General features: G+C 43.2%; 1 protein-coding gene across 6 annotated transcripts in view; it reads right to left on the minus strand.

Moving 5' to 3' along the window:
• Window positions 1–16,539, minus strand: part of EBF1 (early B-cell factor 1) — a 298,865-nt gene that overhangs the window by 89,629 nt on the left and 192,697 nt on the right. The window lies entirely within an intron of this gene.

Genomic DNA, 16,539 nt, shown 5'->3' on the forward strand with positions numbered 1-16,539 from the left:
CCCCACTGCCCACGTCCCCCCAGGTCGAACATGCCCCGTCCACCACCGCTCTCTGGGTGCGGCCCTCCCGCCAGTTGGCGACACATCTGACTGTGTGGGTGTCGATACCTTAGTCCCCCAGTTTTTTAATGAGAATGGGGTGAGAGACAGTGTCGAAAGGCTTCAGAAAGTCCAGAAAGACTACGTCCACTGCTACCCCTGCATCTAAGGATTTGGTGACCGGGTCGTAGAAGGCCACCAGGTTGGTCTGACAGGACCTGCCTCTAATGAACCCATGTTGGTGCCCCTAAGCATAATCTCCCCCACTGGCCCTTTGTGGACATGTGCCAGGATAACTCTCTCAAAAAGTTTACCCAGGATTGAGGTAAGACTAACTGGCCTATAGTTCCCCAGGTCCTCCTTCCTCCCCTTTTTGAAGATGAGAACCACACTGGATCTCTTCCAGTCCTCTGGCCCCACACCAGAGCACCACGAGTGCTTGTACAGCCGTGCCAAGGGTCACACAATGACCTCAGCTAATTCCCTCAGCACTTGGGGTGGAGATCGCCTGAACCAGCTGATTTAAATATGTCCAGTCCTTCCAGAAGTTTCCTGACTAGCTCCTCACTGACCCTTGGCCTGGGTGTGCCTCCCCTGGGGCCTACGGGGGTCCTGGTGTGGGGGGTGACCCGGTCCCTGCTCAGAAAAATGGAGGCAAAGAAGTCATTAAATAGGTTAGCTTTGTCATCTGGTGTGATGACCAGATTTCCTAGTGTGTCTTGCAGGGGCCCCATGTTACCAGGTACCTTCTTTTTGCTCCCTATGTATTTAAAAAAGGACCTGTCATTGTCCTTGATCCAGGAAGCTAGTCCCAGTCCCATCTCCGCAATCAATTCACTCTCGGGCTTTTTAACCATCTGTACTTAGTCCAAATGCCTGCTCACCCAACCAGGCCCCCTACGCGTTTGCTTTACCCCAAAGAGACTTGCAAGCATTTGAATTTGACTTTACCGTGTCTACAGGATCCGTCCTAAAATGCGAGGCACTGAGACTGGGAAGATAGGGCATGGGACAGCATGTGTTACACACAGCACCCACAACACTAAATCTTCAGTCTTAAGCTAAACAGTGAGATTGCTGTTTATCTTAGTAAAATGATGATCTTCCTGCTTCCCTCTTTCATATCACGGCCTGCTCCTTTTCCTATTCAGCTCTGACAATAAGCAGCTGCCATGCAGGAAACAGGGTAACAGAGGTTTCCCTCTTGAGAAGATTACTTCTGTAGCTTTATGTAACACATGCATGAGGTCACAATGCCCCACTCCTTCCACTCCCCTGTTTGAGGCATCGTGGCATTTGGGCATTGCAAGCATTAGAGATGACCACATTGGGCCCAAAATGGCAACCTCCCATTGGCTCTCTGTGACATGGACACCAGTGAAATCGTGTTGCAATAAATACAGTAATCCTGCTGTGGGATTTGGGTGTGATGGGTAGCTCAATATATTTTTTTTTACATAATGAGGTTAAGGGTTTTAGCTGAAGCATCATTGCTCCCAGAACGCTTTGCTTCTGTTTGGTGGGAACTGGTGATGGAAATCCCCTAGTGTAAAACACCACCTCTGATCCACACTCAAACCCCTGTTTTCCTCTTTTGTCCTTGCTGAAGCTTTTAGTAATGCAATCACGTTTTGGCAGTGCTTCTGCACTCCTCTTTCCTGGATGAACCCCTTTTCTTCCCTTTTCTGACCCTTGGTTTGAGACACACAATGGCAAGGGAGGAATAAGGCAGCGCTCAATAACAGAAGGTGTGTTACTCATCATTTCCACGTGAGGTGCCAATGGCCACACACACAATGACCTGCCTTAACTATTAAGACTGGAGGACTAAAAGTGGCCCTAAACAACCTTCTCACCCACTACTTCAGCAGCAGTAACTTGTGGTTGGTTCTGTATGAGGGGATGAGGGTGGCATAGCACCAAGAGGTACTCCACATCCTTGTCTTCACTCCCTTCACCCTGTTTTTGAAAGTGGGTTAGGGCACATGGGGGGCTAAAGCTCAGATTCAAAGAGGGGCATCATCAGAGAGACCCTCACCACCACCTAGTCAACTAGAGCAAGGGGGAGGTGAACATGCTCTGAAGTTGCAAGGCCATGATTTGCCCTTATGAATAGGAGACTAAAAAGGAAGAAAAGTTCAAGATCTGGCTAAGGTATGAGGCACACACCTTTAGCTATCGTCCTGCTTTGAAACCACCATGGTTCAACTGATGCAAAAAGCCATGAGGATCCTCTGACACTGACCTGATTTATGTAGGTTTAGCTTCTCCTGCTATTGCTACAGACCTAAACTACGCCAATATAGCCAATTTTAAGCCAGTGTAACCAACACCATCAATTTTAAGCCAGTAAACATGTCCCCACAAAGGCTTGAACCCAAGGTTAACTATGCTGAGTTTTTTACAGCAAGCTGTATTCTCTTGTATGCCCCACGTGCCCAGCCCCTTATCAGCGCACGTGGGAGTATTCACACGTTTCACATTAAGTATATGCTAAAGCCAATCAGGGCCTGGGGAAAGGGATGAAACCTTTCTAAACCCATTATTTGCTAGCACTCACTTTCTGGGGAAGAGGGTAGTTTCTAGTCCCTTGCAAGCTGGAAGAACCACAGTCATGCCCGCTTCCACAGCACCCGGGTGACAAATAAATCTGGCTCCAGGACAGCAAACATTTCCTGGGTTCAGAACAGGGATGCACAGGACTGGAAGGGACCATCTTAATTAAGGGGTCCTATTCCCTGACATCGAAGGGGGAAGAGACAGCTCCTTACTTAACTCTCTACTGGAAGAGTTTCAAGGTGCAAAGTCTTGATAACGAGGTCCCCATTTAGTGTCATGGCCCCCATGGAAAAAAAATGTTGCAGAATATATAACATTACTTTGCAACATGGAAAACCTGTTTTTCATGCAAATGCAGTCTTAAATTCTTCAGATGCAGGAAGTTGGGCTGCAGACACACATTTTCCAATAATCTCCTCACAGCCACTCAAAAATAAACAGATATAATTCTAATTCTAGCCCAGAATCAAATCAAATCAAATATTAACAACGGATTATGTTCCCTGCAATGCTGCTGTCAGATACACTATTGCAAAGAGGGGGGAGAAAAAAATTCCCTAAACCTATTCCAGGAAAGAAAAAAAAAAAGAAAAGAAATCAATTATGTAAGCAGCTTATTGGGATATTTATTGTAACAATGATAAGTTCATTAGCCTCAGATTGTACAAGAAATAAGTCATTTCTTTCTTCTTGGCAAACACAGGTTTTCTGACTCAAATGAGTTTCTAGCCCAATGCTCTTTGCTAAGGAGGACTCAGAGAGGGCAGCCCACAAGAGAAAGCTGGAGCTAATCATCTCTCAGACACTGCACAATCCATGGAGAAATACAAAGCAAACTGCGGGAGTGGTGGGGAGGGACCAGCGTGCAGTTTCTGCAAGGAAAATTCAAGTGCCCTTAGAGCTCTTACCCTGTTCCGATTTTTCTTATAAATCAGAGGATGCACTCTAATGCAATTTTCCGGAGCCTGAGAATCATAAAGTCAAATATGAACAAGTCTAGTGGAAAATCTGTGACGTTAATCTTGGCCTAAGTCGTATTTTTAACAGGCGCTGAATTTGTGCGCTGGATTATCCAGATGGCCATACAGGAATCATCCTGATAGGATTAAACCTTTGTGCTGAACTCTGCTCCATCTGTTCTCTGAGGTTTGCCTGCGCCTATAAGAATACGATTTTTTAGCCTTTCAATGTCTAGTAGCATGACTAAGAGTGCCAGTTCACACACGCGCGCGCACACGCACACACTCACACCCTTGAGCACTTGATTAGTAATGTGATATGAGGTTAGCCTGAAGTTTTTGCACTAAAGAAACATATTGCTTTTATTATTCTTTTGAAGAACAAAGTATGCAATACCTAAATTCAAACAAACAAACAAAAAAAGATTTTTGTTGTTGTTCTGGGACTTGTTCAATTCATTAAACCATAATACTGCCATAAATTTATAGATGAAGGCATGACTAAACAAAGTAGTGAAGCGCTTCATCTTTGCAATCTATTAGAGTATTAGAATGTATGATATAATTTTACTTTGAAGCTATCATTGCAGCTCAAACGCACGCACACGCAGTGTAGGTAGCTGTTATTTCTGTTATTCCTGTCTCGCTCAAGTCACAGACCAAGAGAGAGAAAAAATATCAGACCCTGTAAAAGAAAATACATTTATTCCCATTAAAGTTGCTTTCTGCTTTTATTATCTATTAACGACACAGGCTTTTGCATTCATTGTTGCAGCCTGCCAGATGCAGCTACGATGCATATTCATCATGTGCAAAAATTCAGCTCAGGCGCACTCAGAGAGACAGATTAGGCTGACTTGCCAACAGAGACCAGGGTCCGATGGATGGCCCCAGGTTTCCAGGCGCTGGGCCAGAGGAGGAGGTAGGGAACCTGGCTTTTCTGCAGAAAAAGCACCCCAATGGTCCGAAGGCTTACCTCGAGTGCTTTCCTAGCCAGAAAAGTGCTACAAACTAATGAATCACGAAGGTGGGGAGGAGTGAATCAGAAAAATAAACAAAGTGATTCAAGTGATATTATTATTATTTTCCTGCGCCCTCGGCAGGAATGCAGTATAATGCACAGCCCCTGTTTGTCATGGCAGCGGGACAGCAATGCAGGCAACGTAACCTGAATTGCATTTTCAGAAGAATCCTTCATTACTTCCCCAAGACTGAGAGCCCCTTGTGTCTGCTCTGCAGTGTCTTTCATAGTGTTGCCTCCTCTGTTCTTTGTGCGAGAGTGAATGGAGGGGTCAAGCACCTCCTTCCAATCATTTGGGCTCTGCTTGCAAAAACAAGCATAAAAATATATTTATAGGTGGTAGTATCTGTCCAGCAATGACACCACATAAAACCAGCACACTGAAAATGTGAGCAGTAGATTTGCTTTGGACCCACGCCTGCACACGTGTAGAAAAGTTGCTCATTCAGCAGAGCTGATAAAGTCATGTTATTTTATTATTTATTTACTTAACGTGCGGTAGCACCCAGGGACACCAGGCAAGGGCTAGGGGTCTTGGCTAGGAGGCAGAAAAGGGTAGATGCTGCCTCAAGCTCACAAACTACGCTGTTTCAACTTTTAAAAGGATAATTCTCCAGAGGGATGAATCTGATCAGAGATTTCCCCCCACTCTCTACTCATCGTCCAAGAGCTTGAAAATCTTTAGCAACGAGCTCCAAGCTGGATGTACAATGCCGCGGTGCTATGACCTCAAATCCCGACCCAGAAAATACAAACGGCAGTACTGAAATATGAGCAGCTTTCTGGTTATGCCTAAAATTTACTTCTGAGTTTTGACCTTCCTTTGCAGCAAGGATCAGATAACATCAGCCCCATGAATTCCACATGCAGGCCTGGATTTGCAGTGACCAGCTCAGTGAACTGTGCTCAGACCTCAACATCAGGGGAATTCTCTGCTGTCTGCTTGCCATTCTGCAAACACAGGGACTCCTAAAGGAAATGCGCTTTGCTCTCGTGTCAAGTATGCGCAACCTTTTAAACAGTCACCACAACACTGTAAAAAAGTTACCAAAACAGCGTTTGAACCACTGCATATCATGCCCTTATTCCCTCTTACACCCACAGATGATTAACAGGAATATGGCCCTAGAGTCCTTTTCGTAAGCGCCTTAACGACTTCCAATGAGAGTTGGAGGCAGATTGTTAAAGGTATTGACATGCTTAAAGATGTAGGTATGGACCAGCTTCTTTTTCAAGAGTTCCCAAATAGATACAGAAAGGACCCAACCACTTTTGGAAATCCTAAATCTCTTTTGAAAATCTGGCCCCAAGACCAAGCTGTTCAGAAGCAACTTCTGAATTTTGGGGGGGGAGAAAAAGGGGGGTTGTATGTTCACACCCAGAAAATGACTTCAGAAAGTGCTTCAGTACAGCAAAGAGCCAAAGATCACTGCTTGCCTTTGAAAATGTCGGGCTAAGTGCAGAACTCACTTCTGAAAATGGGTTTTAAGATCCAAGGGTTTCCTTGGCTTTTGAAAATGTTACTGCCTGTTTTAAAACCAGCCTCCCCTACATACCCAGTTCCTTCAGTGAGGTCATAAATTAGTGTTTGTTACATTACTCTTGCTTTCTAGGTGAGGGCGTGCGTCAGAGAGCTGTAAATTCACTGAACGGAGGAATGCAGAAAAAAACTTATGTATAAAAAAGACAAAGCTTCCACTTACCAGAAAAAGGAAGTCTGGAATAAAATGTTTAAAAACACACAGAGGTAATAACCAACTCTTCTCCCTTGATAGAAGTTTCATCACTGGCTTCAGAAAAAGCACAGTGAGGCTAAGCCTTTGTGCTTTGAAAATCTCCCCCCCCCAAATGAATCAAGCAAAGTATTGACAAAGCAGATTGGCACAGCTCAGAAAATAGAAGGCAGAAGACAAACAATCTTGAGAGCTTTTTCCAGTGGGCAAAATCCTGCTCAAAAAACTAGTCCCTCAAGAGTCAGCAAAGATACTGATGTGATGGAGAAAACGTACTAGGCACATGTGGTTACTACCTGCACTTCACAGCAAGTATTGGCAGATGTTTCAAAGCACAAAGGCCAGGTAGGAGCCCTGAACATCACTAACACCTCCCCTTCACTCACAGCTTTGAACGTCCTTTCTTGAAAAGTTACTAAAGACAATTTTTAAACCTCTCGAGTGAGATGCAATCACAGAGGCTTGACTTCAGCAAAGCGCTTGAGTGTCTGCTTAATTTCAGACAAGTCAGCTAACAAAAACAGAGATGCAAAACTGGTGTGAGACTGGAATTGGACCCTTTTTTTTCCTTTCTGCTTTCTTGCTTGCATGGTGCAAAAGGAAAACATCAAAGATCATTACCCTATTGCATCTGGTCCCACCCCTGTAAAACTACTTCTGCTACTGCTACATTTTCTCTCTTTTATAATTATGCATGGGGCTAGGCTGGGATAACACATCTGAAGGACCACGAAAAATCAAAATTTCAGAGGTGTGGAATCATTATATCAAAATGCTTAATATTCATGAGCAAAACATCGCAACATTTTCCCCTAACATTTCTGCACATCTTGAAAACTTTAGGTAGGGAAGCACTGCAGCATGGCCGTGATATTACAATGTATAGTGAGGCATATCACCAGCAGGATATGTATCAGTGCCTGGCCCCTGAATTTTGTTGTGTGGTATGTTAGATAAGTTCATGTAATGCATAAATATTTCCAAAAGGGGTTGAATACATTTGACCAATCCACAGACCAATGAAGTCAACTGGAGTTTTTCCAGGCCTTCCATATACTTTAGGTTAGGTCTGTCCCCATTTATAAAATAAATAATTAATAGCATTTAGATTGTAATTTGCATCAGAGTCACTCACTCTGGAGCCACAACCCCTACTAATGCTACCTTCTGCAACAGTTTCATGGTTGGTACAACTGAATCCTGATGCCGATTTCCACGCTCATTGAACCCTGGACAACTGTTTTAGCTGAAACCAACTTGCAGATTTAAGGGGGCGGGGGGGAAAGCAGTATTATTTAAGGTGTGGATTAAGAGGATAATGACAATTATAGAGAGAGACAAAGTGGAAATAAATGTTCATCCAAGCCAAGCTGTCAGTTGAGTGTCTGATCTTGTTGTCCTTGGACTCAATAGGCACGTCTACATGAGACGCTTAGTGCCCAACGGACTAATTCTACTGCGCATTAGCACAGCTGGCAAAAACCATACTAATGTGCAGTAGATTAGTCCAACGAGCATTAAGTGTCACAAAAAAGTATTCATTTGTGCTAATATGCAGTACATTTCCTCCAACGAGCATTGAGCAACACCAAAAAAAGCGTTTATTTGTACTAATGTGCAGTAGCGCCTTAGTATTACAGGTACTAAACTTAATGTACTGTAATTACAGCACATTAATGAACATGTAGACATGCCCAATGAGGAGGTTTGCCATTGACTTCAATGGGAAAAGAATGGGACTCTCTTGCTAAGCTTTTCAAAAGCTGTTTGCCTAGTAAGATTGAGCTGACTTAGTTGAAGGATGTCCAACTTGAACTACATTAAAAGTGGTCTGATACAAAGCATTGAGGATTGATAATCAGGCACCCTTAAGATGGGCACCCAAAATAAAGGGATGTTATTTGTAGCCATGTTGGTCTAAGGACATAGGCAGACAAGGTTCTTCGGGTAAATCCAGTATCTTTTACTAAATAGTTGGTCTAATAAAAGACATTGGATTTACCCAAAATACAGGTACTTGAGGAGATCCTGACTTTTCTTTCCAACAAAGTACACAGAACCAACTTCTATTCTCGTCCAAAGTTAAGTAGACAAGCGTTGGGGGAGAAATCATCTTTTGACCAGAGCAACAGCAGACACGCATTTCTAATGAAGAGTTATCGAACAGAAGGATTTGATTGCTCGTTAAATCTCTGGAAGCAAGCTACACTATAATAATGTGCCACTTTGTAATCCAGCGGTGTGCACATTCTGGGGACCCGTTGAAAAAGAAAGTCTGAAAAACTTCACCACTGAATGGCAAAACACCCCTCAAATATTTCTCATTCGTATCCCCCATGATGACATTGTATCAGTGACATGGCAGCCAGCAAAGCAAATTGAAATGTAATGAATGCTCATTACTTATGAATATTCATTACCTGCTTGAGTGCTACTGAATGTTCTGATGTTCTTGTAGCTGCAAAGTCTCAGCCAAATGCAGTAACTACAGTTTTTCTCTGAATATAATTTTGCTCCGATTCCAGGCAGGTTGGGGGGAACACCTCCAATATTCAGAGAGCAGAACACAGCGCCCTCCCATTATATCAACAGCACTTCTTGGAAAATGTTCATTTCTGCAGTCTTTTGTTGTGTTTGGTTTTACTAAAAAAACGCAGTTTTGCTGAAACTGAAATCTTCTAACTGAAAACGATGATTTTGTGAACCGTCCAAAGAAAACTAACTTTCACTTCGGAAAATCCAGAATCTCATTTCAGAATTTTAAAATGTCATGTACATTTTATGGCTATTATCGTGCATTATTTCACGACATCTCAGGAGGAAGAGTGTACTACTGACCTGTGGCGATACGGAACAACAGTTTAAGTATTTCCAAAAAGAAATACTGAAATGAACTGTCACAACTGAAATTTCAGGATTCCATAACCAAATTCATCGAAAAGTGTTTTTCAGAAATGCTGTCAATGGGACCATTTGAATTTTTTGTTTTGTTTTAATTGACAACACAAACACATGTGGATATTTCTTTCTGAGAAACTCCAATTTGGACCAGCTGTTGTTACGAGCTTCTCCCAGGCAGGGCTACGGAGTCAGGACTGTTTACTCTGAGTCACTAGCAATCTTAGAGCAATTTAGGATAGATGCATATTGAGAGCTTCTCATACCTCCTTCTGAGATATCCAGCCTGGAGAAAGTCACTTCTTTCTCTCCCTCAATTCCTCTTACATGTCTCATGTCCAAAGAAACAGAGCTCCAGCCCTACAGAGAGTTGCTTGCCTCGTGTGACCTTCACAGAAATTCTTCAGAACAATTCAATGAGATGCCATGTCATTAACAGACTTAAGCTATCCAAAAATGGGTCTAGTACAAATTAGGGTTGTGCTGTTCTCCGCTAATTCGGTGAATCATAGGATGGAAGACTATATATAAGGTCCCGCATAACGTCGGCCAAAGACCCACACCCAATAATTTATGCATTTCATCCATAACTTCTGTCTGAATTACAGCATATCTTTTAAACCTAGTATCTAGTCTTGAGTAAGAAAGCCACAAGAGATGAAGAATCCCTCACATCTTGTGGCTGTTTCAATGATTAATAGCCCTTGCTGTTAAAATCCAACCGGGAGCTTGCAGAGAACTCCTGGAGGGGGTACTATTTTTATTCATCAATTTTGTTTGGGGAAAATCATGTAAAATTCAAACCCAGAATTTAGAGACTGCATTTTGCCCCTCGAAGGACAGAAGGCTACTACTCCACCTGACTACAGATCTGGATTAAACCCAAAGTTGGTGTGCTCACTTGCACAAATCCTCAGAGCAGTGAAGAGGTTAATATAATGCACCCAATGAGGTCAAGCTACAAACATACATAGCAAGCCATGATTGTAAAAAATGTCTTGAATTTATGAGTCACCACATTTATGAAGGAACTGATATGAGAAAGACGACTTGGCAAATGTAAAATACCAAAAAGAAAATTATTTCCAGCTTGAAGTTTTGCAACCCTTCACTATATCAAGGCTCACTTATTATTATTAATATCTGTGTTTTGCAATGTTATTGCAGTCAAGTTTTTCTCCCTTGTGTAAGCTTCAAGCTGTCCAACCATCCTCAGTATTCTTTCCTAATACAAAATAAATTAGCAAGTAGAAGTAACAGAGTTGCAAGCCAATTCCCTTTCTTAAAGAGGAACAATCCCAATCTATTTTAATATATTTAGAATTTCCCACCTTAATAATAATACCCCAAACCTAATGCATTTGTGTGTGCATGGATGGCACAGAAGACATCATGTGCCTCTTGTTTCAAACCCCTGGGTGCCTCATGTTACTTCTGCAAAGACTCACTAACCAATACTGAAAAACTGGCACGTGCTAGGCAGCCTTCTACTGTCATACAACTCTTGGCACCCTTAATCAGAAAAGCATCCAAGCAGGTGTTTCAGTTTTTTGGCCTGTTTGGGTTTTTTTCCACAGCAAAAAAAAAAAAATTAAGAGAGAAAAAATGTAAGCACTCAGATGTACCAGGTGCTGCCACTGACAAGGCGCAATCAGACAAACACAATGTTTGTCTCTTTAATCTGGGATCATTTCTAAATTACATTAGTCCCCATGTTTGATTAACAGCTTCTGGATGAAGCCCAGTGGAAGCAAAGGATAACTGCCATTTCTGAAGAACCACCCCCATATCTCAGCCTCAGTAACGTTTTCCCTACTGCAATTATTGCATACTACTGGCTTCAATAGCAGCTAACCCATTAGGACACACATAAGCAAGAAGGGTGAATTAAGAGGTGAAAGGGTAGCTGCTAAAAGAACTTTACTCATATGGTTCAGGTTCACACAGGTTAACAATAAGTGAGTCTACATGTGCATTTATGCCGGCTTAAATTTACTGCACAGTAAATTACCGCACAGTAAGTGAGAATTGGCTGGGGTCTTCACATGCAGGTGTTAAAGTGCATTAACGCTGCATGTGGACTGACTTGGGACTAAAGTTAGTCCCAAGTCAGTCCACACACACAGTGTTACTATGCAGTAAGGCGTCTACACTTGCATCACTGCGCTGTAACTAATCAGGTGTAAATTGGATACCGACATGATGCAGGCATCAAATTTATGCTCAAGTCAGCAAAAATTGCCATATTTACTGTGCAGTATGGGCAGGCATGTGGAGTTTCACAAATGCATGCATCAAACTTGCGCTCGAGTTGGCATAAGTCGCCATATTGACTGCACAGTACGGGCAGGCATGTGTAGACACACCCCTGCACTATGCAACAATTTCGGTTAATGCGCAGTAAATGCGGATGGGTAGATGCACCCATTGAGTTCTAAATGCTGCGGCCTAGTTGTCTCCAGCACAGGAATTAGTCAATCAGATTCATAAATATTTCTTAGGAAGAATGAAGTGATGTGCCAGTGACATCTAGCAAAATCCCAGGTGAGGAATACTCCATCAAAGTCTCGACAGCGCTGTTGCAAGCAGGGCAGTTATGACAAGGTTTAAGGGCATTCAGACCGAGGGTCACTCTACAGATTGCCGTATCCGAATGATTTAAAAGAGGATGGGTGGGCTGGAAATCCCATATTCTGAATGTAACATAGAAAGCAAAATGGCAGTCTGAAAATAAGCCATCAGTCCTTTCACCCTCACATCCCCCAGTCTCTAGTGGGAGATATGCTTTAGTGGGAGATACGAGGGTCTCCCGGAGGTGGTAGTAACTGGTGGGGTTTTAGCTGGATTTATGTTGCTGTAAGCAGAAGGCATGCTAATATTAATACAGGGAGTCCTGCTTTAAGTGATCACTCAAGGCACCCACAAAAAAGGCATGGGGGGGAGCGGGTTATAAAATGTGGGCTCTCCCAAGGAAAGCAGAGCAGAATTTGATTCCTATTCTTTAAAAGCTAAATGACATGTCAAGATTTGGGCTCTACAGAAGACGGTGTGGACTGCAACCAAGAGCACATCAATCAGCAAACAGCCCAACCATGCACAACAGGCTTCATCATACAATCACACGTAACAGAATCACGCCAGAACTGCACCACGGCAGGGAAATCCCAGCTCTCTCGGCTTGTGTCTACAATTGGGAAATCAAGTCCCACGGTTTCTCTTAGGTTCATCTACTACACGTCTTCTTTTGCTGCTACTGCTGTTGAGGATGAAACAGAATCGAGTCTGTCACCGACCAGCCTGGATCCTCAGGGATCGCACATGGCGGGGAGGGGGGGGAGGGGGAGAAGAAATCAAACTGGCCCTTTAAAAAAAAAAGGGGGGGGAAAAAAAAGAGGAAAAAAAAGAGCATTTAAACTGCTTGTCAGTCGCCTGCCTGACAAGGCCACTTGAATGTATTCAGGAGTATTTGCATAAACGCTCACAGTGAGTTCACTGTAGCTGCTAGCGCTAATGGTACATAAAGTAATTTAGTCACTTCTCGCAGGCATCCTGTCAGAGTGATGCGCACCCCCTCTTTGCCTTGTTGCATATTAGATCATTAGATAATAAAGTGTTAGAGCATGCAAACTGACAGGGTCTCCGGCACTATCATTTTTCGAGGGCACTGCATTCTGCCAGAGAGGAAAAATAACAGAGAAACCGATGCTGCAATTGGCTACCAATTCAGTACAGACAGCCAGAGAGGTGAAAAATCACCTTGCAGCGATGTTGGAGTTTGGACAAGAAACTTTGCAGACCTGCTCCTGCGCGAGAAATCCTGAAAGAGTCCCTTCAGGCCTGCGTGAATGCTGCTTCTTACATACCCCTGCACTCTCAGCTTGGTCCTTAAATGATTTGGAAAGGCCTTCCCTTCCCTATGTACAGCCTGGGAAGAACCAGAAACAGATATAGTCTCCTGATTTTGTCTATTGGCTCTTCTCTATACATCCTACTGTATATGTATAATTTAGCAAGGTCAACCACACCAGCCACATGGTTTACCAGAAATATCAAACAAGCAAGGATGCAACTGTTTGTGAATTTAAAAAAAAAGTGATAATTATTACAAACCACAGATTACTGTGGCTTACCTTATTTATACCACACTGAGCTGTATAAAATAATTAGCCTGTCGCCGCTATTACTTTTGAAATATAGATATATTTGTTTGAAAGATGAGTTTTATTAACCCTGTGGTATCAAGGATGACAGTGTGCACATGTGAAATGGGGAGCTGGGTTTCTACTTATATGCAAGGAGATGAGCCATTAAAAGGAACTTGCCTTTTACTGTCTGACAAGCGGGATATAAATAGATGCGTTGGATAACCCAAAAATAATCCAGGCTACCTGCAAATGAAATGGTAAATACTGGAGTGTGGGGAAACCAGGCTCCAGAGTGGCTCGGGAGGTAAAACCTTCTGCCCAGCTCTGCTCTTAGACACCCAAAGACTCTTTTAGGCGCTGCACACAATGCAACTCAATGTTTAAAGCAGCGCTTGCCAGCATAGGCTCCCAAAGAAAAATGTAAGGTTAATAACATCTCACAAAAACAGCAGCAAGCACCCGTGTGACCACCTCGACCCTTGACTCCCAAGCAAATCAAGCCAGGCATTCATCACGGGCTGGCCAGATATTTGCATCTAGGTTTGAAGTGTCTATATAGGCACATGGGGGCATTTATTCGGCGGAGTATGAAGTGATATTCTTGCAATCCAAAACCCACAAGCCAAGGTGGCTCAGACCAAGCGGTCACTCCATCTACCAGGGTAAGGGACTCCCAGGAAGTTCAGCTACCCCCCGGCAAACTGTTGACATTATTTAGATGGTCTCTTCCCCCCAGTACCACTGAAGACAGGAGATACCAAGACACTGCAGATAATCCGAGCTGTTGAATCAGAGGTCCAGAAGGAAAAGGAAGAGGAATGCATTTTGGGAAGAGGACAGTGTGCAAGCCTGACCTAGGGGAGAGAGGTCGACTCTGTTTCGGGAAGACGGCTGAAGTTCTTGGTGGATTTCCAAAACCTTGGTGGACACGCACACAACTGAGTCTTCATCCACTGTTGCATTAAGTTGGATGCTTGGACCCTACTTCTCTGCTTCTATGAACTCACAATAAAAATACCTGCTGGCTTCATTGCTATCCCATGCATATGGGGGCTGGGGCACATGACTGGTGAGGAGAAGCTGAGGGAAGTGGGCTGATTGAGTCTGCAGAAGAGACGACCGAGGGCTGCTCTCAGTGGGGGAAGATGACAGGACAAGGAGCAATGGGCTCAAGTTGCAGCAAGGGAAGTTTAGGTTGAATATTAGGAAAAAACTCTCTCCCTAGGAGGGTGGTGAAGCACTGGACCAGGTTGCAGAGAGATGGTGCAGTCTCCATCCTTGGAGGTGTTTAAGACCTGACTAAACAAAGCCTCGGCTGGGATGATGTAGTTGGGGCTGGTCCTGCTCTGAGCAGGGAGTTGGACTCAATGTGACCTCCTGAGGTCCCTTCAACCTTCATTGTCTCTAATTCTTTAATATAAAAGTGCACAGAGTTCAGCAGTCCTTGGAAAAAATGGGTTTGTAGAAAAAGTTTTGCATGTCTAAAGGGAAAGTCTAATTTCCTAACATAGTGGTCGCCACTAAAAATGGAGGCTTTGCCAGTGGTTTCCACATAACATGCCCGCGAGGTGTCTGAGAAGTAGATTGAATACCCTTCCCCCAACCCTTAACACAGGAGATAATTGTGCTGACTGTGTGGTATCTCTTGTCAAGTGCTGACTTCTAATGGCAAATACTGTATGTAAGGTTTATCTGAAAATGTAGGCATAATTGTATCATCAGAGATATATCCATGTGAGTACTTTTCCTAGGGAATGGGGGAGACATGTTAGATGCATCAAAAAGAGTTGGCATGACAGTACATAAGAAAACAGGAATATTTACAAGCATGAGAAAATAAGCATTCATTTAATTGCAGGTATGCATGAAAGAGGTCTTGTTGGAAAATATAAGGTAGGAAGCTAAGTCTTAAATTGATCTGAAGATTGAGTGTGTCTACATGCTCATTAATGTGCAGTAATTACTGCGCATTTAGATTACTACTTGTTTAATGAAGTACTAACTAAATGTGTAGTAACTATAGTTATTGCACAGTAGCACTGGTGCACGGTTTTTTTGTGACGCTTACTCCGCAGTAGCTTAACAACACTGCACGGTACCATACGAGCGCGGGTTTTGACCAGCACGCTATTGCGCAGTAAGCGTCTCGTGTAGATGCGTCCACCGTCATTTATATTATAAAGATAGCAAACTTGAACGGGCTGAAGTATCCTTGCCTTTTGCTAATTAATAAAAGCTCAGTTTGCACATTCCTTACAAAAACTGAGAGAAAATTATGATAGTGGTTGGTTTATTAAATTAGGTTGTTGGCAGGGATAAAAAAAAAATTCTATAGAATGAATTATGGCTGAAAATGGCTCATCGCCTACATAAAAAGTTAGAGCTAAATAAATACAGATGTAAGTTATGTTTATATAATGAGAAATGCTGCTGAGCTTTGAATTTTAGGTTTGTAAGTGTGAACTACAGCTCTAAACATATGTCCGTGCACACAACTTCACTCTTGTGCGTAGCCCCACGAACTTCAATGTCAGCGTGTATGCGCCTTAACTGAAGCGTGTGTGTTAGTGTTTGCAGGATCAAAGCTGAAGAGCGTGATCCTCTTTCACCGGGAATTTACCAAGTGTTCAGACATTCACATATTCATCCGTTATTATGGTTATTGCTTATTTCTATTAGCATACATCATTAACATCGTTCAGAGTGGCATTCACTTTCCTGGAGACAATTTTTATCTGGTTTCCTCTAATTCTGAAAAAAGATGCTCAATTGCCCAGGAGCTTCATGGCAAACGTTCATGGCACAAGCCAGCGGGAGGCACCGGGTGTGATTTTCCACCCTCTGGTCCCTGCACTGGAAGTTGAGGGGATATAGCTCCAAGGAGGAGCAAGCGCCTGATGTGTGTAGAATTATAAACAGCTTCCAAGACAAAGGATAATTCTTGGAAAAGGGGCTGGGGGTGAATTCCCCTGGGTTTTGTTTTTGGTTTTTTAGTAGTAGTCAGCAATTTTGAGGACAAAGAGCAAAATAAAACATTAATTAGGTGCCGGTTTTCAAAGCAGCTCAGCACCCAAGAGCTCTCATCTAGACACCTAACGAGGCAGCTGGATTTTCAAAGGGACTCCGTTCTCATTTAGGCACCTCAACGGAGCGGCCAGGCTTTTTGAAGCGCTCGGCACCCAGCC

This window comes from Crocodylus porosus, unplaced genomic scaffold, assembly GCF_001723895.1.
Source record: "Crocodylus porosus isolate Cpor-Errol unplaced genomic scaffold, CroPor_comp1, whole genome shotgun sequence".
Classification (NCBI taxonomy): Eukaryota; Metazoa; Chordata; order Crocodylia; family Crocodylidae; genus Crocodylus; species Crocodylus porosus.